Consider the following 26,941-nt stretch of genomic DNA (forward strand, 5'->3'; position numbering starts at 1 on the left):
GGCTTCGGATCAGAGCAGCTCTGGCCATTGCAGCCATCTGGAGAGTGAACCAGCGGATGGAAGACCTCTCTCTCTGTCTCTACCTCTCTCTGTAACTCTTTCAAATAAATAAAATAAATCTTAAAAAAAGAGAAAATCATATATGTTTACAACATATATAGATTTATAGCATACACAGAAGCAAATTACAAGTATACAAAGACAAGTATACAATGCACTAGACAGTTTCAAGGAGCTTGCATTTTACATGAAGTGGTGTAATATATACTCTAACCAGGTAAGGATGTATCTTATAACCCAGCAACCAAAACAATGAACAGACATAGCTAAAAGGAACATGAAATACTAAAAGCTGATTAACACAAAGGAAGACAGAAAAGGAAGAACATGGAAACAAAACCCGAAAGGGACAAATAGAAAACAAATAGCAAAATCGTAGACCTAAACTCAACCTTATCAGTCATTACACTTTTGGAAATGGGTTAAACACTCTGGCAAAGGTATTTATAGACTGCATTAAAAAGCAAGACCCAATCATATACTGCTTTTTTTTAAAAAAGATTCATTTATTTATTTGAAAGGCAGAGTTACACAGAGAGAGAAGGAGAAGCAGAGAGAAAGAGAGAGAGAGAGGTCTTCCATCTGCTGGTTCACTCCCCAATTGGCTGCAACGGCTGGAGCTGTGTCGATCCGAAGCCAGGAGCCAGGAGCTTCTTCTGGGTCTCCCATGTGGGTGCAGGGGCCCAAGGACTTGGGCCACCTTCCACTGCTTTCCCAGGCCATAGCAGAGAGCTGGATTGGAAGTGGAGCAGCCGGGACCAGAACCGGTGCCCATATGAGATGCTGGTGCTTCAGGCCAGGGCGTTAACCCGCTGCACCACAGTGCTGGCCCCTAGACTAAAGCTTTGTAAGAAAGGAAAATGACCAACCAAGAGTCCCCAGGAAGATGCAAACAATCTGAACAAAATATTAGTAACCTAACTCTAGAGTTCATGTCAAAAATTCCATTGAAATGTACATTACAAAAAATGATTTAAGGCTTTCAAAATCATCTCCACCAAAACAAACTCATTTTCCAACTCTACTTTTCCACATTTTAAAGTTTATTCATATATTAAAAAAAGTTAAGACATCAAGTAGGTTCTGTCACAGAAATATGAGGTTAATTTTACTTTTGAAAGACAATATAGTCTACTATATTAACAACATAAAGGAAAAACAGTGTATGTACATCTCAATAGATGCAGAAGTGCTCTAAAGATCCAACTTCAGTTCAAGGTAAACATCCTTAGTGAACTAAAAATAGAAGGAATTCCCTCAGTCTGATGTAGGACGTCTTTAGCTCCTATCACAACATTGATAACCTGAATTCCTTCTCCATGAGCCAGGAACAGACAAGGCGTTCAGTCTCACCAATGCTAGTCAACAGTATGTCCCAGGCAGTACAATAACATCCAAAAAAGAAATAAAATACATACAGACTGGGAAGAAAGAAATGAAACTATTCATAGATAATGTGATGACATGTATAAACAATCTGAAGGAATTTACCAAGTTATTGGAACTAATAGCTATATTTAAAAAGGTTGCAGGATACAAGGTCAATATACAAAAATTGGGGCTGGTGTTGTAGCATATCATGTTAAGCTGCCGCTTGCATACAGCATCCCACCAAATATGGCTAAGAGATATTAAAGATATGAGTAAGTGAAAAGATTCTTTTAAAATTGCATAAATCAATATAGTTAAGAAATTCTCTCCAAACTAATTAATAGACTATATAATCTTAGCCATAATCTCAATGGATTTTATTGTAAAAATTGACAAATTTGTTTTAAACTTTAAATGGAAATGCAAATGATCTAAAATGGCAACACAACCTTGAAAATGAAGTACGAAGTCACAGGATTCCTACAATTGTGTTTTGTGATTTAATATAGGGCTAAAGTAGTCAAGATGGTGTGGTATTGCCCTAGACAAATACAGACATGTGGATCAATGGGACAGAATAAAGACCAGAAATAGACCTAGTCATATATAACCAAATGATTTTTCAAAAATTATTTACTTGAGGCCAGCGCTGCGGCTCACTTGGCTAATCCTCCACCTGTAGCGCTGGTACCCCAGTTCTAGTCCTGGTTGGGGCGCTGGATTCTGTCCTGGTTGCTCCTCTTCCAGTCCAGCTCTCTGCTGTGGCCCGGGAAGGCAGTGGAGGATGGCCCAAGTACTTGGGCCCTGCACCCACATGGGAGACCAGGAGGAAGCACCTGGCTCCTGGCTTCGGATCGGCGCAGCGTACCAGCTGTAGCAGCCATTTGGGGGGTGAACCAATGGAAGGAAGACCTTTCTCTCTGTCTCTCTCTAATCTGCCTGTCAAAAATAAAAAAAATAAAAAGTAAATCATTTACTTGAGAGACAGAAAGACACACAGAGAGAACCAGACAGACAGAGCCCTATCTGGTGTCCTGTTCTGGACAGTAACCCCGGTCTCCCATTTGGGAGTCATCATGGCTGCCTCTTAGAATCTACGTTAGTGAGAAGATGGAACCAGGCACTGGAATTGAGAATCAAGCCCAGCACTATGATTAGGGACTTTGGTATCGTGACTGTTGGGCTAAACGTCTGCCCTACTCAGTTGATTTTTCTAATGTGCTAAGGCTATTCAATGAGAAAAGAAAATCTTTTCAACAAATGGTGCTGAATAACCAAATACATATGTGGAAAAATTGAACCATGGTCCCTATGTCAGACTATGTACCAAAATTGATTCAATATGGAACTTGGATCTAAATATAAAAGCTGAAACTATAAAGTTTCCAGAAAAAGACAAACCAGAATAATTTTGCAAACTTGGGTTACAATTTTCCTAGAAGGTAGCAGAAAAGCACCAAACAGAAAAGAAAAATCAATTGACATAATTTTGCCAATCAAAAACTACCATTAAATAAATGAAAAGGCAACCAACCAAAGATGGACAAATCTTGTATCGAGAAAATGTGAAAAACTACAAACAGAAAATGAAAAAAAAACAAGCAACTCAACAAATAAATGAACAAGTCTTGAATAGACTTTCCAGGCACAAAAGCTTAAGAATCACATGAGAAGATGGGTGAATACTATTAATGATCAGGGAAATGCAAAATAAAATCTTAATAAGGAGTGGGTGTTACGATGCAGTGGGAGAAGCCCTGGATTGGGATGCCTACATCCCACGTCAGATTGCCTGAGTCCCAGCCACTCCACTTCCTGTCTAGCTTCCTGCTACTGTATCCTGGGATGCAGCAGATGATGGCCTCTCACCCATGTGAGAGAACCGGATGGAGTTCAAGGCTCTGGGCTTTGACCTGGTCCAGCACTGGCTGTTGTAGCCATTTGCACAATGAACCAATGTATAGAAGATTCTCTCTCTCTCTCTCTCTCTCTCTCTCTCTCTCTCTCTCTCTCTCCTTCTATTCTCTATCCCTCTCCCCCACTTTCAAGGTCAATAAAAATAAATATAAAAAACCCACAGTGAGATTTCATTTTGCACTTAAACTACATTTTTTTTTTTTTTTGACAGGCAGAGTGGACAGTGAGAGAGGGAGAGACAGAGAGAAAGGTCTTCCTTTAAGCCGGCGCCGTGGCTCAATAGGCTAATCCTCCACCTTGCGGCGCCGGCACACCGGGTTCTAGTCCCGGTCGGGGCGCCGGATTCTGTCCCGGTTGCCCCTCTTCCAGGCCAGCTCTCTGCTATGGCCAGGGAGTGCAGTGGAGGATGGCCCAGGTGCTTGGGCCCTGCACCCCATGGGAGACCAGGAAAAGCACCTGGCTCCTGGCTCCTGCCATCGGATCAGCGCGGTGCACCGGCTGCAGCGGCGGCCATTGGAGGGTGAACCAACGGCAAAGGAAGACCTTTCTCTCTCTGTCTCTCTCTCACACTGTTCACTCTGCCTGTCAAAAAAAAAGGTCTTCCTTCTGTTGGTTCACCCTCCAATGGCTGCTGCGGCCAGCACACCGCGCTGATCTGAAGCCAGGAGCCAGGTGCTTCTCCTGGTCTCCCATGTGGGTGCAGGGCCCAAGCACTTGGGCCATCCTCCACTGCCCTCCCGGGCCACAGCAGAGAGCTGGCCTGGAAGAGGGGCAACTGGGACAGGATCCGGTGCCCCGACCGGGATTAGAACCCGGCACCACAAGGCGGAGGATTAGCCTATTGAGCTGCGGCACCAGCCTAAACTACAATTTTTAAAACCTGACACCACCATGTGGGTGAGGCTGTGGAACAACTGGAACTCTCAGACTCTGGAGATGGAAGTTAGAGTGTGTGGCATGTTCAGCACCTAGAAGGGAGCCAAGGGAAATTTCTGGAGTGATGCAATGGTCTGCATCTCCTTTGGGAGGCAACCACACAGGCATAGACATTGTCCAAAACTCGCTGAATCATAACCCTAATACTTGTGCATTCATATGTCTATCAGCTCAATTAAATAAGTGCAATGAAATAAGAGCAGTCAGATGAGGGTGCAAAGGTGGCTCCTGCAAAGGACCTGTTATACCCTGCTAATGAGGGCAGGCTCGGCTCCGAAAGCCACAGGGAGCTTTTGATAGGCAACGAGTCGGATGGCACCCTCAGGTATGCATTTAGGAAAGTTGCTGGCGTCCTTAACACAAGAAGTTACCGTTCCTAGTTCATTTCTTCTTTTTTAAATGTCAGCATCATCATCGTCCCTTTACGGTTAAAGTTAGCATAGCACACACATGAGAACTTGTGCTTTTCTTCTCTCTACCCCTGTGACCCAAGAAATGCTTTCTATTTCTTATGGTTTCACTTACAGGAAATTAAAGATTACAAACCCTAAATCACAATTATTTTCATAAATGCGTTCAGTGGGCTGATATGGAAAGTGTGCAAGACACCCAGATTTCACCGATTTGTGAAATGGATCCGATTCTACCTAGACTTCAGAATGTAAGCACCTCGGCTTCAGAAATGCACTTCTCATGAATCTTTAAGTGCAGTCTGAAAAATCAAAGGAGTCAACAGTTAAAGTGTGAACACAGAAACCAGATTTGTGGTCAGCTGTGTCCTGTGCTTTCCATTTGGGGGCAGCTGTCTCCACCCTGCCCTATCAGTGTCCTCTGCTTCGTTCTCATAGGCCATGGAGGGCCATGGTGTCACCTGCAGCCGTTTTCATAGACTCCAAGAGGCGCTTTGTGTTTGCAGGTGTACAGAATCTAAATTAGGATTGAAGCTAGGAGGGGGGCCCTGAGCCCCATGTGCTTAAAGGGGCATGTTTTGGGTATGCCTGCTGTGTTTTATAAATATGGGACCACACTGGATTTCTGGAGTCACTGGTGTGCTTCTTCCCTCTCCATCTTTTGCAACCCTGACGATTTTCCAGAAGCCAAGGCCAGCAGGCCACAGGTCCTCAGTGAAGTAACTGTCCAAGAGGTTAAGCAAAAGCTTTTGGTTAAAATGAAACTCTTAGGTCTGCTCACTCAGCTGAATCACTTCAAAGAGGAAAACAAATAAAACCCAGCTTCCTGTCACCTCGCGGCATGAAGGGCTGACAGAGTACAGTTGCTTTTACGTTTCGACCAGAAGCGAAACTGCACATGCACAACGTGCTAGATCAAGGAGCCAAGCCACCCGGAAGGACCCTCTTCATCAGCAAAAGCCACCCAGCCCAGGGCAGGGTGAAACCTCCCACGCTGACACCTTCTCGGCTTCAAATGGGGGCAAGGGAGAAAGGAGAGGAAGAGAAGCGCTTTCCTGAGCAATCAAATTGTCACCTGATAGCACACCCACACTACTGAGACCGGCAAGTACTTCTCACCTGCTCACAAGGAGCAAGCACGGACCAGAACAGGACTGCACTCAGCGCGGAAGGATTCCCTTTTCAACACGCGCATCCCCATGCCCGCCACCTGCCAGCCAGCCTCAGCCAGCACAGGCTCCTGGGACTTCTCGAGCCGCCTGGGGCAGTCAGACCATGGTCTGGGCCCTCTGTCCCCTGCCTGAGGGCAGATTCATTGTTCCCACGTTCATTTACTCTCCATGCAATCATTTAGCTACTCAGTTCCCACTTTCTGTGCACCGATCTTGTTAGAGGACCACGTGAAAACACCATACAAGGAGTCTCCAAAAGTTTGCAGAAAAACGCATTTTATGAAAAAACTCTGCATGGATTTCAATTTTTTTGTAGCAAAACAATGTTATACAAGATTCTGTGGTAAATTTTGTAATATTTATTCATTGAGCAATTTTGTGCTTTCATTGTATTCATTTTTAAAGTTTTATTTATATATTTACTTAAAAGAACGACAGAGAAAAAGAATGAGAGAAAGGGAGCTCTTCCATCTGCTGATTCACTTTCCAAAAGCCTGCAATAGCCAGGGTTAGGCCAGGCTGAAACCAGGAGCCTGGCACTCCATCCAGATCTCCCACATGGATGGTAGGGACCCCAACCAGTTGAGCCATCATTTGTTCCTCTGGGGTACACACTGGCAGGAAGCTGGATCAGACCTAGAGCTAAGACTAGAACCCAGGCACTCTGATATGGGATGCAGGTATCTCAAGTGGCATGCCAACTGCCGAACCAAATGCTTGCCCCTAAACTTATATTTTCAGCGAAAATTTTCACGAAATTTTTGAAGTTCCTACTTATATAACTTTTATGGCTATTGCTTTTGGTTTTTTATTTTTATTTTTGATTTTTTTTATTATTTATTTGACAAGTAGAGTTATAGACAGTGAGAGACAGAAAGGTCTTCCTTCCTTTGGTTCACTCCCCAAATGGCCACTACGGCTGGAGCTGCGCCGATCTGAAGCCAGGAGCCAGGTGCTTCTCCTGGTCTTCCATGCGGGTGCAGGGCCCAAGCACTTGGGCCATCCTCCACTGCCTTCCCGGGCCACAGCAGAGAGCTGGACTGGAAGAGGAGCAACCAGGGCTAGAACCAGCACTCATATGAGATGCCGGCGCCGCAGGCGGAGGACTAGTCAAGTGAGCCACGGCGCTGGCCTCTATTTTTGATCTTTAAATTTGAGAGGCAGAAAGGTACAGAAAAGAGAGAGAGAGAGATTTCACTGCTCCCCCAATACCCACAACAGTGGCAGGGCTGAAGCAGGGAGCCGGGAACTCAATCTGGGCCTCCCACATTGGTGGCAGGAACCCAATTACTTGAGCCATCATTGCTGCCCTCTGGGGTCCACATTAGCAGGAAACTGGAGTTAGGAGCCAGAGCCAAGAACGAAGCCGGGTACTCCAATGTGGTTTGGGGACATCCCAGCTGGTGTGTTAACCACTAGGCCAAACATCTGCTCCTATTGCTTTCTAATGATGCCAACACTTGACTCATATTTTTTGGTAGAGAAATGGGTTGTTTGCATTCTTGCACAAATTTGCAGCCCACCCCCCTTCCCTTCCTCCTTGGGCAAGGATATCAGTGTTTTCTAAGAAGACAACAATGTTTTCTACTCTGTTTTTTCCGAATGTTAGTAGAAAGATGTCAAGAATTGTTTTTGAAACACAATTTATGATAACCAGTAAGATCACCGATGACCACGGGCAAGTCACACCTTCTACCTTCAGCATTCTTGCCTACAGATGGAAAGGCATAGAGCAACTTAGGGTTGTTTAGTGTGTGCTCTATGGGCTCAGAATTATTTAGGGAAGCTTTCAGAAAATGTACATTTCTAGGTCCTATCCTAGAACTATGCAATCAGAATCTCTTAGATTCTCCCTAGCTGGGTAGATGATGTCCTCCAAAAAACATGGTAAATTCTTGCCATGTCAACTCCTGAGGCCACATCTATATCTCTTCCTCTTATCTAAAAATTAATTTTGGATGTATATGTGTCTTTACATGTTTATTTGTGATGCTTTTGAGACGGGCACCTAAGGGAAGTCTTGTGTGATGCAAAGTTGACAACCACTCGGCTCTCCCAGTTCCCAAGCTCATGACCAGCAGTCTGCCATGTAGAATACCGTGTGTTGCTGAGAATGTGGGATTTTTTTAGGAAAGTCTAAGAACGTTGGGGATGAGACATAATTTTGGCAAACCAGGAACTGCTATGAGAGTACTTCAAAGGTCCATGGAAGGAGAGAATTAAAAGATAATGAAGGAGTGGCCCTTTAATTTTTTTTAATTTTTTTTTTTTTTTTTTGACAGGCAGAGTGGACAGTGAGAGAGAGAGACAGAGAGAAAGGTCTTCCTTTGCCGTTGGTTCACCCTCCAATGGCCGCCGCGGCCGGCGTGCTGCGGCCGGCGCACCGCGCTGATCCGATGGCAGGAGCCAGGAGCCAGGTGCTTCTCCTGGTCTCCCATGGGGTGCAGGGCCCAAGCACCTGGGCCATCCTCCACTGCACTCCCTGGCCACAGCAGAGAGCTGGCCTGGAAGAGGGGCAACCGGGACAGAATCCGGCGCCCCGACTGGGACTAGAACCCGGTGTGCCGGCGCCGCTAGGCGGAGGATTAGCCTAGTGAGCCGCGGCGCCGGCCCAGGAGTGGCCCTTTAGCTCAGTGGTTGTGATGCCTGTGTGCCACACTGGGTTCAGTTCCTGGCTCCAGATCCTGACTCTAGCTCCCTGGCAGTGCAGACCCTGGGAGGCAGCAGGTGATGGCTCAGCTGACTAGGTTCCTGCCACCCACACAAGAGATTTGCACTGAGTTCTGGGCTCCTGGTTTTGGTCTCAACCCAGCCCTGGCTGTTGTGGGCATTTGGAGAGTGAACCAGCAGATGGAAAACTCTCTCTCTCCCTCCCCGCCCTCTTTCTCTCTCGTTTCTCTGTAAAAAGTAAATAAATAAAAGGTAGTGCACTTTTCCATGAACAGTTAAATACACATGGAAAAATTACACTGATATTTACCCTTCAAAAGAATAAAAACAACAAAATTTTTGAAATGAATAATTCTAGTATGTCTTGTCATGGAGAAACCTACTAGGAATAACCATCTTAAACTGTGTGGTTGATAAATTAAGCTATAATTAGAAAGAGAAGAAGAAAATAAAATCCAGATGCCTCTATTTCATGTAGCGGCAGAGTAACGTTGGGTTAAACAAGGGCTGTTCAACTTAAGTTAGAGATGACAAGTGTTTGCCGCAGAATAGAGTAAATATTTTTGGTAAAATGCCTTTAATCATCATTCTAGTGGTGGATTCTACTTCACTGGTGATAGACAGAGAACAAACTGAGGAACCATGGCATAACTGAGCAAACATAACATTTTGATTTATAGTTAACGGTGATTGTTTGGGACCTGTCATTTATTCAGCTGTTTTGAGAGAGCTGCTGAAATAAAAAGCATATTTCTGGGTCAGAAAAATCACAGAAAGGAAAGCATTTGAAAATCCAATAAATCCTCTCACTAGTGAACCAACGTCTCGAGGGTAGACGTCACCACCCACACTCTCAGGAATCCGCAGTCTCTTGCAGGAATAATATGAATTATTGGAGGAGCCATTAGCTCGGTGGATGATGTCCTCCCAAAAGACACAGCAAATTCTTGCCTTGTCGACACCTGCAGCCATGTCTATTTTCTTTTCCTCAGATCTAAAAATTAATTTTGGGTGTATACAGGTCCTTTTTAAAAAAAGATTTATTTATTTGAAAATCAGAGTTACAGAGCGGCATAGTCAGAAAGAGAGAGAGAGACAGACAGACAGACAGAAAGGTCTTCCATGCCCTGGTTCACTCCCCAGATGGCCACAATGGCCAGAGCTGAATGGATCTGAAGCCAGGAGCAGGAGCCTGGATCTTTTGATTCTCCCACGTAGGTGTAGGGGCCCAAACACTTGGGCCATCTTCCATTGCTTTCCCAGGCCATTAACAGGGAGCTGGATTGGAAATGGAGCAGCCGGAACTTGAACCAACACCCATAGGGGATGCCAGCACTACAGGCAACGACTACCTGCTATGCCACAGTGCTGGCCCTGTATACGTGTCCGTACACTTTTATTGTGATGACCCCCTGGAGGGGTCTAGCCTTGCTGAATTTGTGCACTGGTGGATCTTTTAGGGCTCCAAGTACATCTTGACTCTTGAGTTTACATCATCCTTGTCTACTCACAGACCAGTGATACTGGCATCCTATTTGGTGATATAACAAATGCTGTCTTGGGGCCGGCACTGTGCACACTAGGTTAATCCTCCACCTGCGGCGCCAGCATCCCATATGGGTGCTGGTTCTAATCCTGATAGCCCTTCTTCCAATCCAGCTCTCTGCTATGGCCTGGGAAAGCAGTAGAAGATGGTCAAATCCTTGGGCCCCTGCACCTGCATGGGAGACCAGGAAGAAGCACCTGGCTCCTGGCTTTGGGTCAGTGCAGCTCCAGCCATTTGGGGAGTGAACCAACGGAAGGAAGACCTTTATCTCTGTCTCTCTCTCTCACTGTCTGTAATTCTACCTGTCAAATAAATAAATAAAATCTTTAAAAACAAACAAAAACAAATGCTGCCTCGTGGGATGCATTGCCTGCTGCTTTTGTAAATAACACTATGCCTGAGATTTTAATAAGGTACACACATTATGCTGGGTATTTAAAACCTGTTATTATCTAAATTCATATATGAGTATGCTATTGTCCAAAATAATCACGTGCAACCCTGATTTCAAATGCACTATCCCATTGACTACTTAAGGACACTTCTGGGGGAGGGGGGTACGGTGCTGGGGCATAGTAGATTAAGCATCAGCCTATGGTACCAACATCCCATATGGGCACCGGTTCTAGTCCTGGCTATTCCACTACTGATCCATCTCCTTGGTGATGGTCTGGGAAAGCAGTAGAAGATGGCCCAAGTCCTTGGGCCCCTGCACCCCTGTGGGAGACCCAAAAAAGCTCTTGGCTTCTGGTTTCGGATCAGCTCAGCTCTGACTACTGCGGCCATTTGGGGAGTGAACCAGCAGTTGGAAGACCTTTCTTTCTGTCTTGCTCTCTGTCTGTAACTCTGATTTGCAGGTAAATAAATTAATCTTTAAAAAAAAAAAAAACATTCCTCAGACACATAGTTTGGCACAGCATGCAATTTGGGAGGCCAATGTTGTGGCAAAGTGGGTTAAGCCGGTGCCTATGAGGCCAGCATGCCATATGAGTACAGGTTCCAGTCCTGGCTATTCCACTTTGGATCCTGCTCCCCACTAATGCTCCTAGGAAAGGAGTGGAAAATTGTCCAAGTGTTTGGGTCTCTGCACCCATGCGGGAGACCCAGAAGAAGCTCCTGACTCCTGCTCCCCTCCCCCAACTCTCCTTCTCCCTTTAACTCTGCCTTTCAAATAAGTAAATAAAATAAAGCCCGCCCTGGGATGCCTGTATCCTATATCAGAGTGACTGGGTTCAAGTCTCAACTCTGCTTCCAGCTCAAGCTTCTAGCTAATGTGCACCCAGAGGAGCAGCAAAAGGCTCAGTGTTTGGGTCCCTGCCACCCATGTGGGAAACACAGATGGAGTTCTAGACTCTTGGTTTTAGCCTGGCACAGCCCTGGCTGCTGCGTGTATTTGGAGAACGAACCAGTGGATGGAAGTTCTCACTCTCTCTTCCTAGCAACAAGAAAGGAAGAAAGGAAGAAAGGGAGGAAGGGAGGAAGGGAGGAAGGGAGGGAGGGAGGGAGGAAGAAAAGAAAAAAGAAACAGTTTTAAAAAGAAGCATGTTTTTCTTTTTAAAAAAGAATACTCCTGTTTGTAACATTGTTTTACAGTGGGATGCAGGGCTTATTTCCATCCCTTTAAAGTTAACTTTAGAAAACTTCCTGTCCATTGTCCTTCACGTGGCCATTCCACACTTCTGTCACCATCCTCGCTCTCTGACCTCTGTGGCTCAGCAGCTGTCCCCAGCAATTTCCCTGGGGACAAAAATTGAGATCATTAAGTATGAAGATTCTTTAACCCCTCGTCACCTTTCCACTCGCTCAAAATCTCACCTGCGGCCTCTGTTATCAGAACACCAAATATTCCTCTGTTTGAGTGCTCTGGGAATAATGTCTTAAATTTCTTTTAAGGTGGCTTGGAATTTTTTTTTAAGATTTGTTTTATTTATTTGGAAGGCAGAGCATCAGAGATCTTCTGTTCACTGGTTCACTTGACAAGTGGCTGCAATGGCCAGGGCTGGGCCAGGATGAAGCCGGGCACCAAGAACTCCATCTGGGTCTCCCAGGCAGGGGCCCAAGTACTTGGGTCATTTTCTCCTGCCTTCCCAGGTGCAGTAGAGGGCAGCTGGATCAGAAGGGGAGCACCTGGGACTCAAACCTTGCTCATATGAGATGCTGGTGTTACAGACAGTGGCTTAAGATACTGGGCCACAACACTGGCCCTGGTGACTTTAAATTTTTAGATGAACTGTATGCACTCATTATCAAAAATAAAACCAGATAGCAAAAAAGTGACTTTGACCTTCTCACCCTACTCAACACTAATAATCCTCCTTGTTCACTTCTGAATTAGCACTTATTGCCCTTGGCTTCTAAATCCACGTCTTCAGCCCGGAGCATCCGAGTTCTTCTGATGGCCGACTGTCCCCTTGGATGTACCACAGATGCTTTAACTCACCATCTCCGTCACTGCAGCCGCCATCTTCTCTCTGAAATCGATTCTTCCTCCAGAATGTCTCTTTACTGAGGTCGCAATTGGAGCCAAAATTATGAAGGTTACCTCTGATTCCTGTTGCTGGCCATCTCCTCATCTAATCAGTGATCTAGACCTGTCAATTTTACATCAATATTCTTGAGCACTTTTCCCCCAACCCCCATCTCCCCATCTCTTTGCATCATTTTATCTGGCCTGGATGATGGCAGTTAGGAAATCACTGCAGGTCTAGATAATTGATGATAAACAGGTAGATGATAGATTAGAGGCATTCTGAAGGTTTGCTTTTAACTCAATTTTCAGCAATGTAGAAATTTCCCATTAAAATTGTCATAATTTTTAAAATTTATTTATTTACGTGAAAGTCAGAGTTACACAGAGAGAAAACGAGAAGCAGAGAGAGGTCTTCCATCCACTGGTTCACTCCCCAGTTGGCTGCCACAGCTGCAGCTGCACCGATCCAAAGCCAGGAGCTTTTCTGGGTCTCCCACAAGGGTGCAGGGACCCAAGGGCTTGGGCCATTTTCTACTGCTTTCCCAGGCCACAGCAGAGAGCTGGATCAGAAGTGGAGCAATCAGGACTCGAACCAGCACCTGTATGGGATGCCAGCACTGCAGGCATCCACCACAGCACCAGCCCCATGTCATAATATTTTTAATATGTTATATTCCATGGCCATTTTTCCCAGGTCATTTCATGGCCATAAGCATTGGAAGCAGGCTAAACACCATGTTGTTCCTGACTAGCAAGTTTGTATCACATGCATTTTAAAACTTTAATAGTTTCTTTCAGTCTCCAGAAAATAGCAACAGGAATGGAGTTTAACAAATATGCTGCTTCTTAGATGTTCTTGAAAAATCTCATTGTGCCTGCATGTTGTGCTTCTGTAATCGACGATCAAAATCCCAGTGTATTAATATATTATAATAACATGAGAATTGCTAAAGCAATTATTTGTAAGAAAGGAATTTACTTTTTCTGAAATAAGGGAAATATTAATGTACTGTTTAAAAAATAATTTGATTCTGAAAAATATTAACACTTGCCTGAAAACAAATATGGACATTTAAAAAATGTTTTCTAGAGTGGGTGAGAGTTAGCCTAATGGTTAAGACTCTCACGTCCTACATTGGAGTGCCTGGGTTCAAATCCTGTACCTGGCTCCAGACTCCACCTTCCCACTGATGCAGACCTTGGGAGGTAGCCTTGATGGCTCAAGTGACTGCCTCCTGCCACCCACATGGGAGACCTGAATTGAGTTCCCAGCACTAGGCTTGGGTCCCAACCCAGCACTGGCCATCATGAGCCACTAGGGAGTTAAACCAGCAAATGAAAATTCTCGTTTTCTTTCTCTCTCTCTCTCTCTCCTTTTCCCTCCCTCTCTCCCGCCCCCCCTCTGTCCATCTGATCTATCTATCTATCTATCTATCTATCATCTCTCAAACACATTTTACAAACTTAAATGCGTGGTCTGATAAGAAAGAGTATAACTAAGGCCAGTATTGTGGCAAAGCAGGTTAAGCCACCGACATCCCATATGAGTGCTGGCTGGAGTCCTGGTTGCTCCATTTCCAATCCAGCTCCCTGCTAATGTACCTGGGGAAGCAGCAGAAAGTGGCACAAGTACTTGGGCCCCTGCCACCCATATGGGAGACCCGGTTAGAATTTCATGCTTCTGACTGGGGCCTGGCCCAGCCCTGGCAGTTGCAGCTATTTGGAGAGTGAAACAGCCAATGAAAGATATCTGCCTGCCTTTCAAGAAAAATAATTTTTTAAAAAGAGTGTAATTAAAGAAATAACTAGGTAGCATCTTTGAAATTGGGGCAGTCCCAGAAAATCTTGGACATACAGTGAACATGAGAATTATTTCACATTTTTCACTATCCATTTCCTTTTAAACACGTCATCTGCCATTCATAAATGCAGGCAATGTAGTGTTATAAAATTTAAAATGATCATGGTAAATCATCAGAATCTGCTCTCTATGTCCCAAGAAGAATCAAGTCATGCTGAGAACGCCTGCTGCTCTCTTTCAAATGCTCTGTGCCAGTCGGCTCCGTTGCTTTGAGACATTTCTTAGAGAAGAGGAAGTGACGGACTCGGACTTGTTTCATAAGAGATTAATAACAAGCACGTACTACGTTCATATTCATTTCCAGTTGCTCACTCAATGATGCGGCTTCATTCATAAGAATCCAAAAGTCAGGAAATCAGAAGAGATGGATCTGTAAGCTATTTGCTGCCACTTACTGGATAACCACTCCTCTTGCCTGAACAAATGGAGAGGAATTTGGTAACTGTTTCCTGGCAGTCATGTGCATGACCCTTCAAATTTCTGTGATGATCAGAAAAGTATTAGGGGCAAACTTAATGTCAAATTTATTTTATATCTTTTTAATAAAATATATACTCCTTCATGCTCTTTTAAAAAAATGTTATGCCTAAAGATAATTTAAAATGAATCTTAATGAAGAATGGGATGGGAGAGGGAGTAGGAGATGGTTTGCAGGTGGGAGGGTGGTTATGAGGGGAAAAACCACTATAATCCAAAAGTTGTATTTTCAAAATTTATATTTATTAAAGTTTCTAAAAAAAAAAAAAGCTCATTCATTAATAAACAGCCTAAAAAGTAAAAAAAAAAAAAAAAAATGCCCAGAAAAAGCAAAGTATAGAAGTATAGTTTGTATCCAGAAACCAAACATCTAAAACAGAATTTCTGGGAATAACGGGACACGGGGTGTGTAATATATAACATCATATGAGTGGGAGGAACCAAGAAGAACATGCAGTAGGTAGTCGCAACTTACAGAACGTTCCAGTAGCACGAAGCTCTTCTCTGAACAAGGAGCATCTGCTACTTCCACCAATGTTTGCACAGTTTTTTGCTTTGCTGCAGAATACTCAGTTTGGATAGGCTGCAGGAGCCACTATTGCATGTCCTTCCCCCAGGCATTTAGTACCAGAGATCTGCTCAAAAGAAGCCTTCGAACGCTGTCATAGTCCAACAGGTGTCTAATCTTTCAAACACTACACGCCGCCCCTTGATTGTCTCAGCTGTTACTGAAGTTTGCACATTTAAAGCTAGCAGTTTTGTTTTGTTTTGTTTTGTTTTCATGTGGGAGTGATCTGTAGACTTTTGTGGAAGTCTATGTCAATTCAATTCAAATGCTTATGGCTTTAATCTCAAATAAAGTTTTATCCAAAAAGATATCAGGAGCCAGCATTGTGGCACAGCGGGTTAAGTCACCATTTGTGATGCTGGTATCCCATGTTGGAGTCCCAGTTCAAGTACTAGCTACTCTGCTTCCATGATCTAACTTCCTGCTAATGTTGCCTGGGGAGACAACAGAAGATAGCCCAAACAGCTGGGCCTCTAACATCCTTGTGGGGTCCAGGGTGGAGATCCTGGCTCATGGTTTCATCTTGGAACAGTCCTGGCTGTTGCAGACACATGGAGAGCAAACCAGTGGATGAAAGAGCTTTCTCTTTGGGGCTGGCATTGTGGCAAAGTGGGTAAAACCACCACCTGTGATGATAGCATCCCATATGGGCACCGGGTCAAGTCCCAGCTACTTCCAATCCAGCTCCCTGCTAACGTGCCTGGGAAAGCAGTGGAAGACTGCTCAAGTCCTTGGGCCCCTGCACTCATGTGGGAGACCCTGAAGAAAGCTCTGGGATCCTGGCTTCCTCCTGGCACAGCCTGAGTCATTGTGGTCATATGGGGAATGAACCAGTGGGTGGAAGATTTCTGCATCTCTGTCTCTCCCTCCTGTGTATCTCTGCCTTTCAAATGAAATATAAATATCTTAAAACAAGTGAAGGGTGATGTGACAATGACAATAAACATCATGGAGCAGTTTGCATGTGTTAAGTGCCTTGTATATACCAAGGCATCACCTCCGTACCACGCCATGAGAGGCAGATGAAGCCTGCTTTTAGATAAAGTGATGGATTTTCCAAAAGGCAGAGCTTCTTGTTGAAGGCACAGCTGGGACTGTTGGTGACTTCAACAACAGAGCATGACTCTTTTTTTTTTTTTTTTTTTTTTTTTTGACAGGCAGAGTGGACAGTGAGAGAGAGAGACAGAGAGAAAGGTCTTCCTTTTTGCTGTTGGTTCACCCTCCAATGGCCGCCATGGCTGGTGCGCTGAGGCCGGTGCACCACACTGATCTGAAGGCAGGAGCCAGGTGCTTCTCCTGGTCTCCCATGGGGTGCAGGGCCCAAGGACTTGGGCCATCCTCCACTGCACTCCCTGGCCACAGCAGAGAGCTGGCCTGGAAGAGGGGCAACCGGGACAGAATCCGGCACCCCCACCGGGACTAGAACCCGGTGTGCCGGCGCCACAGGTGGAAGATTAGCCTATTGAGCCACAGCGCCGGCCCAGAGCATGACTCTTAACCGCTGTGCCCTCCTGCCTCCCCAGTTACCATAGATAAGAAAAATATGAATATTCTTGGCATGTGGAATGATGACACATTTGACTATCCTTTGACGATACTAAAGTATTTTTAAAATACTATGAGTTTACATTTGTTTTCAGATATGTGCAGAAAAAGTATCTAGGCCTCCAAACCACATGTGCCTTGGGAGCTTCTGACTCTCACCTGGCCACCTCCACTCCCAGGAGCCTTCCATTTGGTGAGCCCTCCATTCCTGCAGGTTCCATATCCATGGTCTCAAACAACTGTGGATCAAAAATATTCAGGGGGAAAACAAACTGCACCCATCCTGAACATGTTCAGACTTTTTCCCTCATTATTTTATTTATTTATTTATTTGCAGAGTTAGAGAGAGAGAGAGAGAGAGAGAGAGAGAGAGAGATCTTCCTTTTCCATTGGTTCACCCCCCAAATGGCCACTACGGCCGACGCTGCGCTGATCTGAAGCCAGGAGCCAGGTGCTTCCTCCTGGTCGCCCACACGGGAGCAGAGCCCAAGCACTTGGACCATCCTCCACTGCCTTCCTGGGCCACAGCAGAGAGCTGGACTGGAAGAGGCACAACAGGGACAGAACTGGCGCCCCAACAGGGACTAAAACCCAGGGTGCCGGCGCTGCAGGCAGAGGATTAGCCAAGTGAGCCGCGGTGCCGGCCTTTTCCCTTGTTATACAGCTTTAACTATTGGCAAAGTATTTAAATTGTGTTAGGTATTGTAAGAAATCTAGAGATGATTTAAAGTATATGGAGGATGTGAGGGGGTTACATGCAAATACTACATAGACTATTTTACAGAAGGGACTTGAGCACCTGCCGATTTTGGTATCTGTGGGGGTCCCGGAGCTGATTCCCCCATGGGTGCTGAGGATGGCTGTGTATGCCAAGTCGGCTTTGTTCTGCTCTTCAAGTGTGGTCTTCATTGTCCTTTGTCCTTGTAACAACAAAGGCCACAAAATCCATCCCTCAGTTGCCCAAGCCAGAAACCTGGGTTTCATCAGAATTCCCTTTTCTCCTGTTCCACACAAAATCACCAAATATGCTTGGACACTGTCCCGAATCTCTCTCAGATCCCTGGTCCCCTCAGCACCATTCCCAGCTCCCCTTACCTCCACCGCATCCTCCTAGCTGGTCCGCTTCTCTCCCCAAACTGCTCCCCAGTCTCCCAACTCCTGCAGCAGAGATATTGCAAGTGCACAGCTTTCAGGCCAGCCAGGTCCTGCTTACCTGGAAGTGGGGGAGACAGATGGGAAAATGAGTCAACCCCAGCACACACAGTTGTTGACAAGCTGATTTCCATGGTTCCAAGGAAGTAAACAGGGAACTGAGAAGCCATGGTTGCAAGAGGCGGCCCTTGGGCCTCCCATAGGCAAAGGGAAACTGGATGGCTAGCAACGGAAAAGTGGAGCACAACCAAGCACTTGGAGGAGACTAAGTCTGTGAGACTGGAGTGAGATGAACAGGAAAAGAGACAGGAGCTGAGGGGATGGAATGTGGCTTATATCCCGGAAGAAACTGGACCCCATTGTCATTTACGCAGATCGCTCTTGCTGCTGTGTGGAGCGTGGGCACTGAGAAGGCGAGCAAGGAAGCCAGTTAGGAAGGGGCTGCACAGGTCAGCCTCCGTGGAAGAGCTGGCCCAGGCTAGAGCCGAGAAGGTGCTGAACTGTCTGGGGGCTGGCACTGTGGCGTAGCAGGTAAAGCCACTGCCTGCAGTGCCAGCATCCCATCTGAGTGCAGGTTCAAGTCCAGGCTGCTCCTCTTCCCATCCAGCTCCCTGCCAATGTTCCCGAGAAAGGAGCAGAAGATGGCCCAAGTGCTTGGGCCCCTGCACCCACATGGGAGACCCGGAAGAAGCTGCAGACTCCCAGTTTCGGCCTGGTCCAGCCTTGGCCATTGAGGCCATTTGGGGAGTGAACCAACAGATAGAAGGTATCTCTCTCTCTTTCTCTCTCTCTCTCTCTCTCCCCCTGGCTGCCTCTCCTCCTCTCTGTGCCTCTGCTTTTCAGATAAATAAAATAATAATAATGAATAAGTAAAATCTGAATGGTTCTGGGTGTGTTGTAGGTGAAGAATGGCGCAACTCACTGATGATCTGGATGCGGCTCTTCTGGAAAGGGACGGGGGGCCGAGAGAGGATCCTTCTTAGGCTGCCTCTGAGTGACTGAGGCCCCATCCCTGCTTCCTCTCACAGCCCCAGCCAGGAAGCTGGAAGCAGAGCCAGGATTCAGACCCAGACTCTGCTACGGGATGCATGTGTCCCCAGCAGCAGTGCAGTGCCAATCACCCACCACCTTATTAGAAACTTTCTGAAACAACTGGCTATGAACCAGACACTCATACTCTTCTCAAGTTCAATTGCTGGGTGATTTTTGCTTTGAGAGCAAACTTGGGATTGCCTAAAACTTTACAACGAAGTGTGCTTCAAAATAAACTTACTCGAGATTGTGCAGTTGTCAGTTTAAACTGATAGACACACAACCTCTCTGCTACCAGACTTCTGGGGGAGTGAAGAAAAAACCAAAACCAGGCCAGTGCCACGGCTCAATAGACTAATCCTCTGCCTGCAGTGCCAGCTCCCCAGGTTCTAGTCCCGGTCCGGGCACCAGATTCTGTCCCGGCTGCCCCTCTTCCAGGCCAGCGCTCTGCTGTGGCCCAGGAGTGCAGTGGAGGATGACCCAAGTGCTTGGGCCCTGCACACGCATGGGAGACCAGGAGAGGCACCTGGCTCCTGGCTTCGAATCAGTGTGGTGTGCTGGCTGTAGTGGCCATTTGGAGGGTGAACCAATGGAAGGAAGACCTTTCTCTCTGTCTCTCTCTTGCTGTCCACTCTGCCTGTCAAAAATTAAAAAAAAAAAAAATTGGAAAAAAAAAAGCACTACCAAAGAGTGAAGACTGGTCAAACTGACCATGTGTAACACTAGATTTTAACTGATAATTTACTTTTATTAACTTACAGTGAGAGAGCTGGCACTGTGGCATAGTGGCTAAAGCCGCCGCTTGCAGTGTCAGCATCCCATATGGGCGCCGGTTTGAGACCCAGCTGCTCCACTTCCAATCCAGCTCTCTGCTATGGCCTGGGAGAGCAGTAAAAGATGGCCCAAGTCCTTGGGCCCCTCCACCCACGTGGGGGACCCGGAGGAAGCTCTCGGCTCCCGGCTTCAGATCCACCTGGCTCTGGCCACTGCAGCTGTTTTGGGAGTGAACCAACGGATGGAAGATCTGTCTCGCTCTCTTTGCCTCTGCCTCACTGTAACTCTGCCTTTCAAATAAATAAATAAGTCTTTAAAAAAAATTTACAATGGGCAATAAAATGGATAATTGCTACTCTTATCAATATCTGTTCTTTCAGGAAGGTTTGCTGAGAAGTGGCAATTGGGCTGCAAGAAATGAGGTTTTTGTTTGCTTAGGGACTAGTAAGGTAAAGAGAACCAAAGGCCAGTTGTAGAACCTGTGTCATATTCTATGATATCCTAATTTATTATTAGATGAAGGCTCTGCTAAATCACTTTAAAAGGCGCTGATAGAGGTCCCTTATTTAACTTTGCTTTTAAGGAACTATTTTACAACGTCATAAAACACGGTTTTTATATTTTTTATCAAGGAAACAAAGGAGATACAAGACCTTCATTTAGATACAAATCTTAGATGTCATTAGCTTCTTGAAGTCTGTGAAGAAAGTGCTGTGATGTTTCTGTTTTCCGTTTTCCCTCCTCTCACTGCGCTGTCTAATCCCTAACTTCCAGCTGTTTAAGACCTGCCCTGAGCTGGTCTCTTCACTAAAGTGGTGAACTACAGGACATAGTCACACAGGTATATTTGCATGGTGGTGGATCTGGGGGAGAGCAGCAGAACCACCAGGCCTTCACACCTGCTTCTGCACAGAGGGTCCATGAACCTCTTCCCATCAGGCCACCACTTCCTCCTTCCGGGAGTCCTTGCCAAGGAGGGTAACTGGTGCCTCAGAAGAACACCAGGTCTGTCTGGGGAGGCCTATACTAATTTTGGATGGAAAATCCATCTTTTCATTGGCCTTACCTTTACTTCTGTTTCCTCTTAAAAAAAAAAAAAAAACTTATCTATCTTATTTAGTTGAGATAGAGGGATACCTTCCATCTGCTAGTTCCTTTCCCAAATACCCATAACAGTTGAGCCTGGCCCAGGCCAAAACCAGAAGTCTAGAACTCAGTCTGGGTCTTGCCCATGGATGTCAAGGACCCAAATACTTGAACCTGCTAGAGGGCATCAGCAGAAAGCCAGAACCAGCAGCCAAGTGGGTACTTGAGTCCAGGCACTCCGATATGAGACGCAGGTGTCCCACGGGGCGACTTAACCTCTGTGCCCTATGCCTGCCCCTGCTGCTCTTTTCACTGGCTGGTTCTGTCCCATCTTGGAGCCCTGTTGTGGGGTCTCATTCTTCTCTATGACTTCCAGGACTTTAAGTGTTCTCCTTTCCATGCTGAAGTTTTGGTTTGTCCAGCAATTCAACTTGTTAGGCTCCCTACATCCTCCCGACCCAGCCCCCTGGACTCCTCAGCTCCCCAGTTTCTTTTTCTTTTTTTTCTTTTTTTGGACAGGCAGAGTTAGACAGTGAGAGAAAGAGACAGAGAGAAAGGGCTTCCTTCCATTTGTTCACTCCCCAAATGGCTGCCACAGCCAGCACTGCGCTGATCCGAAGCCAGGAGCCAGGTGCTTCTTTCTGGTCTTCCATGCGGGTGCAGGGCCCAAGCACTTGGGCCATCCTCCACTGCCCTCCCGGGCCACAGCAGAGAGCTGGAGTGGAAGAGGAGCAACCAGGACAGAAGCCGGCACCCTGACTAGGACTAGAGCCCCGGGTGCCGGCACTGCAGGCGGAGGATTAGCCCAGTGAGCCGCGGCGCCAGCCAACTCCCCAGTTTCTTAACAGTTCACTTTCACCAATCCTTTTCCCAGCTAAGAGCTTGGTCAGGCAGACCTGCGACTGACACACCAGAGTCCTCTACATGAGAGAGGCACTAACAGGATGTGGATTCAGCGATACCATGTGAAACATTCAGTCCGTCGCCTCATACATAATAAGAACTTTGTACGTGTCAGCAGCAAATCCATTTAAACACAAACTCCACTTTTATCAGCATGGGATGAAAAAGGACTGTCACCTCCTATCACCAGGATACTGTTAACACAGCCAAGATCCATACTAACTTTCTCAGCACCCTCACCATGCAGGTTAATACCCTGACCATCGAAACTCCTCACTCTTTTTTACACATCCTTCTAGCTGACCACATATTTCTCATCTGTATTTCTGCAGTTTGTGTTTGTGTGTTTTGCTGTGGTTAGTGTAGATTTTAAAACCTGTGTTCAAGTTATTCAAAAGGTAGAGAGACAGGGAAACAGAGGTACAGAGAAATCTTTCATCTGCTGGTTCACTCTCCAAAATCACATAATAGCCAGAGCAGGGCAGGGCAGGGCAGGGCAGGGCAGGGCAGGGCCGGGACAAAGCCAAGAGCCAGAAACTCAATCTCAGTCTCCCACATGGGTGGCAGGGATGCAAGTGCTTGTGCTATTACCTACTGCCTTCCAGGGTGTGCATTAGCACGAAGCAGGAATTAGGAGCAAGGGCAGGACTCAAACCCAGGCACTCTGTAATGGGATGGCAGGCATTCCAAGTGGGTCTTAACTGCAGGACTAAATGGCTATCCCTTTAATGTGGGTTTTAAAATTATTTAGCCTTATTTGGTGCTAACATGTGGAGTGCAGCTACCACCCAATGTATTGAGATCATTTGGATTCTGTGTGTAGACTGTCCTTCCCAGCTGTGGGAGGCCACTGAAAAGCCCTGTTGCTGTTTGCCTCCCTGCCTCTTAGAGCTTGCAAGATACATTTTATATCCTTTGCCATAAAGAACAGCCTCCTTTGCAGGCCCGTGCCTGGCTGGCCTGGGAGCCACTACAAGCTCCTAGTGAGGAGCAGGCTGGCCATGGGGCGTCCAGGCTGCCGGGGATCCTTGGCTGTTCCTTTTTCTTAGGAATGCCAAACAGCAGCTGATCCATGCCCTGTGGTGGGCCACTCTGCCCATGTGGCTTGTGCAGTAAGACTGTGACAATGGCATTGTGTCAATGCCAGAGAATTATCATTCTCCAGGTTGCCACATCAGTTTCCACGTCTTATGCATTGGGCTCAGGGGAGAAGGTGATGAGATTGCTCAAGAAGATGTGTGGGAGGGCTATGTCCCCATCCAGGCCCCAGCATCACACTCAGTTACACCCAGGATTTTGAAACACCTGCTCATTTTTCTCCAGTTAGGGTAGACAAAATGCTCATAGGTTTAAATTTCTACCTTCCTGTACCTTGGGCAAATAATGAGCTGGTAAAATGAGGAAGCTGGATGGAAACCATGCTTTGTTGCCCAAGAAGCAGAATCCTTTAGTTCATTTCTGTTCCCTTTCCCATGAGGCACTAGCCCTGTGTTAGGGTCTCCTGAGATGTCACAGGCTCACAGTCGAGGTATCTTCCACAGTACAATGTTCATCCATAGCCCTGCGCTGAGAACGCTAACTGTCATGACACGCATGGTCTCCGACACCTGCCTATGAGAAAAAAATGGTACTGGGTGCCTCCATGTCTTCATTTTTCTAGGGGAAATAACCACTTCTAAAATAATTATTTAAATTATATGCAACCTGGCTTCTGGATTTTTTTAAAGGTTTATTTTACTTATTTGAAAGGCAGAGTGAAGAGAGGGAAAGACAGAGGGAGAGAGGGAGAGAGGGAGAGAGGGAGAGAGATCTTCCATCTACTGATTTACCCCTGAAATGGCCACAATGGCTGGGGCTAGCCAGACTGAGGCCAGGAGTCTGGAATGCCATCTGGGTCTCCCAAGTGGGTGGTAGGGACCCAAGCACTTGCCATCTTCTGCTGCCTTCCCAAGTGCATCAGCAGGGAGCCAGATCCTAGGTGAGGCAGCCATTACTTATTAGGTTCTCATATTGGGTGCTGGCATCACAGGCAACAGCTTAGCTGCTATGGCACAATGCCAACCCCATAACTTCCAGATTTTGATATATATGCCTCTTAGTATTGTAAAAGAATTAATTTATTTATTTGAAAGGAAGAGGGGGAGGGAGAGAGGGGAACTCCACTCCCATTCACTGGTTCACTTTCCAAATTCTCTCAACAGCTCAAGCTGAGCCAGGCTAAAGCCTGGAGACAGGAACTCAATCTGGATCTCCCACATGGGTAGCAGCAACCCAGCTACTTGAGCCATCACCTGCTGCCTCGCAGAGTGCACTCAGCAGGAAGCTGGGATCGGAGTGGAGCCAGGACTCCAACCAAGGCTGTCTGAGAGGGGTTGTGGTGTCCCAACTGGCATCTTAACTGCTACGGCAAACGCCCACCCCTCATACATATCTTCTTATTAGAGGTCCTCAATAATTGAACTATAGGCAGCTAACACTAAATCTCTTTCACACGAAATGATTCTCCTCCTGTGTGTTTTACCCTAGTGAGCAGAACCACCAGAGAATCAAGGGAATCAACGCAGATTTCCTCCCTCCCTGTCCTGTGCTCCAGCCCATCCTGGCCTGTCCCTCCACCATCTGGTCAAGAGTGTCACTGGTACAAGTACCAATCAAAACTGCCTTCTCGTTCTCCCTGTGTTGCTTGATTCTAGGCCTTTCTCTGTAACAGCCTCTGCCTCCCCACTGACCTGCAGCCTTGTGTCCCATGGTGCAGTGGGGAACCCAGGGTTCCCCCCTTCCCTTCCTGTCTCTGCTTGGCTGACTTCCCCACAATTAAAAAAAAATTTTTTTGAGAGAAAGAGAGAGAGAGAGAGAGAGTACTCCCATTCCCTGGTTCACTTCCCAAATGCCCACAATGGCTGACGATGGCCCAGGGCTGAAGTCAGGCACTAGAAACTCAATCCAAGTTTCCATGCGGATGGCAGGAACCCAATTACTTGATCCACCACTCCAACACATGATGCAGGTACCTTAACCTGCATCTTAACCACTTGGCCAGACACTCCCCCGTCACGGTACCATCTTAAAATTTTTTCTATTTATTTTCAGTTAATTTGAAAAGCAAAGAGACAGACAGACAAAGAAGGATCTTCCATCTGCCGGTTCACTCCCCAAATACCTGCAACAGACAAGCCTGGTTCAGACCAGAGTCAAGAGCTAGGAACTCAGATAGTATGGATTCACCTAAAAAAAAGTTCTGCCCTAAAAAAAAAATCTGCCCAAATCAGTTATGATCCTCCCCCCAAAAATTATCATCTTCTTAAAATTAAAATACTGCACATTGAGGGAAAATGTTCTTAAAATGTCCCCATTAATTAGTCTCCCCACCAAATATTTACCAAGGACATACTGTTTGAAACTAAACCCTGAATTAGCACTGGCAACAGCAGGAAGGAGAATGAGACCAAGTCCTTGTCCTCGTAGAATGTAAGAGTCTGATGAGAGAACAGATCCTGAATAAGGAAAAACACTAACATTGATGCAGCAGTTGTGTACCAGAGGCTGGGTGTCCATATGGGACCCGTGAATGGAGAGGCTCCAAGATGGCCTCACAGATGTAGTGACAAGCAAGCCGGGTCCTAAAGTGTGCAGGGAAAGCAGCCATGTAACACACACTCTTGTGCGTGGCTAATGCCAGCGAAGGGCTCTCAGTGCCTGGTTCGGTATCTGGCTCTGGCTCCTGCCTCCAGCTTCCCATCTCCTGCTGATGCATGCCCTGGGAGGCAGCAGTGAAGGCTCAAGTCACCAAGTTCCTGGCACCCATGTGGCAGACCCAGACCAACTTCCCAACTCCTCGCTTCAGCCTGGCTCGGCCTCAGCTGTCACAGGCATCTGGGGGACTGATACAGCAGGTGGGAGCTCTCTGTCTCTCTGTCTCTCAAATAAACTCAGTAATAAACAAATAATATTTTAAAGAAGTCATTCTGGGCAGGTCTCAAGTGAGAAAAAAAAAAAAACTTGGAGACATAGGGGCCAGTGCCATGGCGTAGCAGGTTAAACTTCTGCCTATGGCAATGGATTCCATATGGGCACCAGTTGGAGTCCTTGCTGCTCCACTTCTGGTCCCGCTTTCTTTGCTGGTGGCCTGGGAAGGCAGTGAAAGATAGCCCAAGTGCTTGGGTCCCTGCACCCTTGTGGGATACCTGGAGGATGCTCCTGCCTCCTGGCTTTGGATTAGTCCAGCTCCAGCTGTTGCAGCCATTTGGAGAGTGAACCACTGGATGGAAGACCTCGATCGATCTCTCTCTCTCTCTCTCTCTCCCTCCCTCCCTCCCTCCCCCTCTCCCTCTCTCTGTCTGTAACTCTGCCTCTCAAATAAATAAATAAATCTTAAAAAAAAAATCTCAGAGACATAGAACACCCTTGTAATTGCCACCTAGAAAGGGAGGAAGAGCCTACCAGAAGACAGGCTGGAATGGTGAGTGGACTACCATGCAGAAGGAGTCAGAATTCCTTTCAAAATGGAAGGTTTTCTTTGGGGACTGACACTGACACACACACATATAGTGAGACAAAGACAAGCTAGGTCCCATCTGTTGGTTCACTCCTCAAATGCCTGAAATGGCTGGCCTGGGCCAACGCCAAAGCTGGGAGCTGAGAACTCAATCCGGGTCTCCTGCGTAGGTGGCAGGAACTCAATTACCTGAGCTGTCTCCTGCTGCCTCCTGGGGTCTACATTAGAGGGGAGCTGGATTCAGGAGTCAGATCTCTGTGTCTGAATGTGGGACATGAGTGTCTTAACCAAGTTAGGTTAAACATTTAGCCCCTATTTATATTTTTAAGGATGTGAGAAGAATAGGGGAAAATTTGGGGGATCTGGAGTTGGATAGAGAATTCTGAGAGTGGAAACCAAATTCCTAAAAGGAAACAGTGATAAATTGGGCTTCATCAAACTGAAAAACCATCTCTTGTAAAGAAGTCCTTGTGGGCCTGCACCGCGGCTCACTAGG

The 26,941-nt window shown here is 46.4% G+C and overlaps 1 long non-coding RNA gene across 5 annotated transcripts in view; it reads right to left on the minus strand.

Annotated features, from left to right (window-relative positions):
• Positions 1-1,115: 1,115 nt before the first annotated feature.
• LOC127490727 (uncharacterized) overlaps positions 1,116-26,941 on the minus strand; it is a 42,942-nt gene continuing 17,116 nt past the window's right edge. The window contains exons 3-5 of one of the 5 annotated variants that reach the window (XR_016235763.1): positions 18,099-18,216; positions 17,163-17,242; positions 11,651-11,819 (exon numbers count right to left, since the gene is read on the minus strand). This is a non-coding gene — a long non-coding RNA (uncharacterized LOC127490727). Of the gene's footprint in view, positions 2,371-11,650; positions 11,820-15,233; positions 16,085-17,162; positions 17,243-17,792; positions 17,924-18,098; positions 18,217-26,941 lie in introns of those variants that run through there. The other 4 variants (XR_016235764.1, XR_016235767.1, XR_016235766.1 and 1 more) reach the window with 4 other exon arrangements.

This window comes from Oryctolagus cuniculus, chromosome 6, assembly GCF_051225735.1.
Source record: "Oryctolagus cuniculus isolate XC-2025 breed Fujian yellow rabbit chromosome 6, ASM5122573v1, whole genome shotgun sequence".
Classification (NCBI taxonomy): domain Eukaryota; kingdom Metazoa; phylum Chordata; class Mammalia; order Lagomorpha; family Leporidae; genus Oryctolagus; species Oryctolagus cuniculus.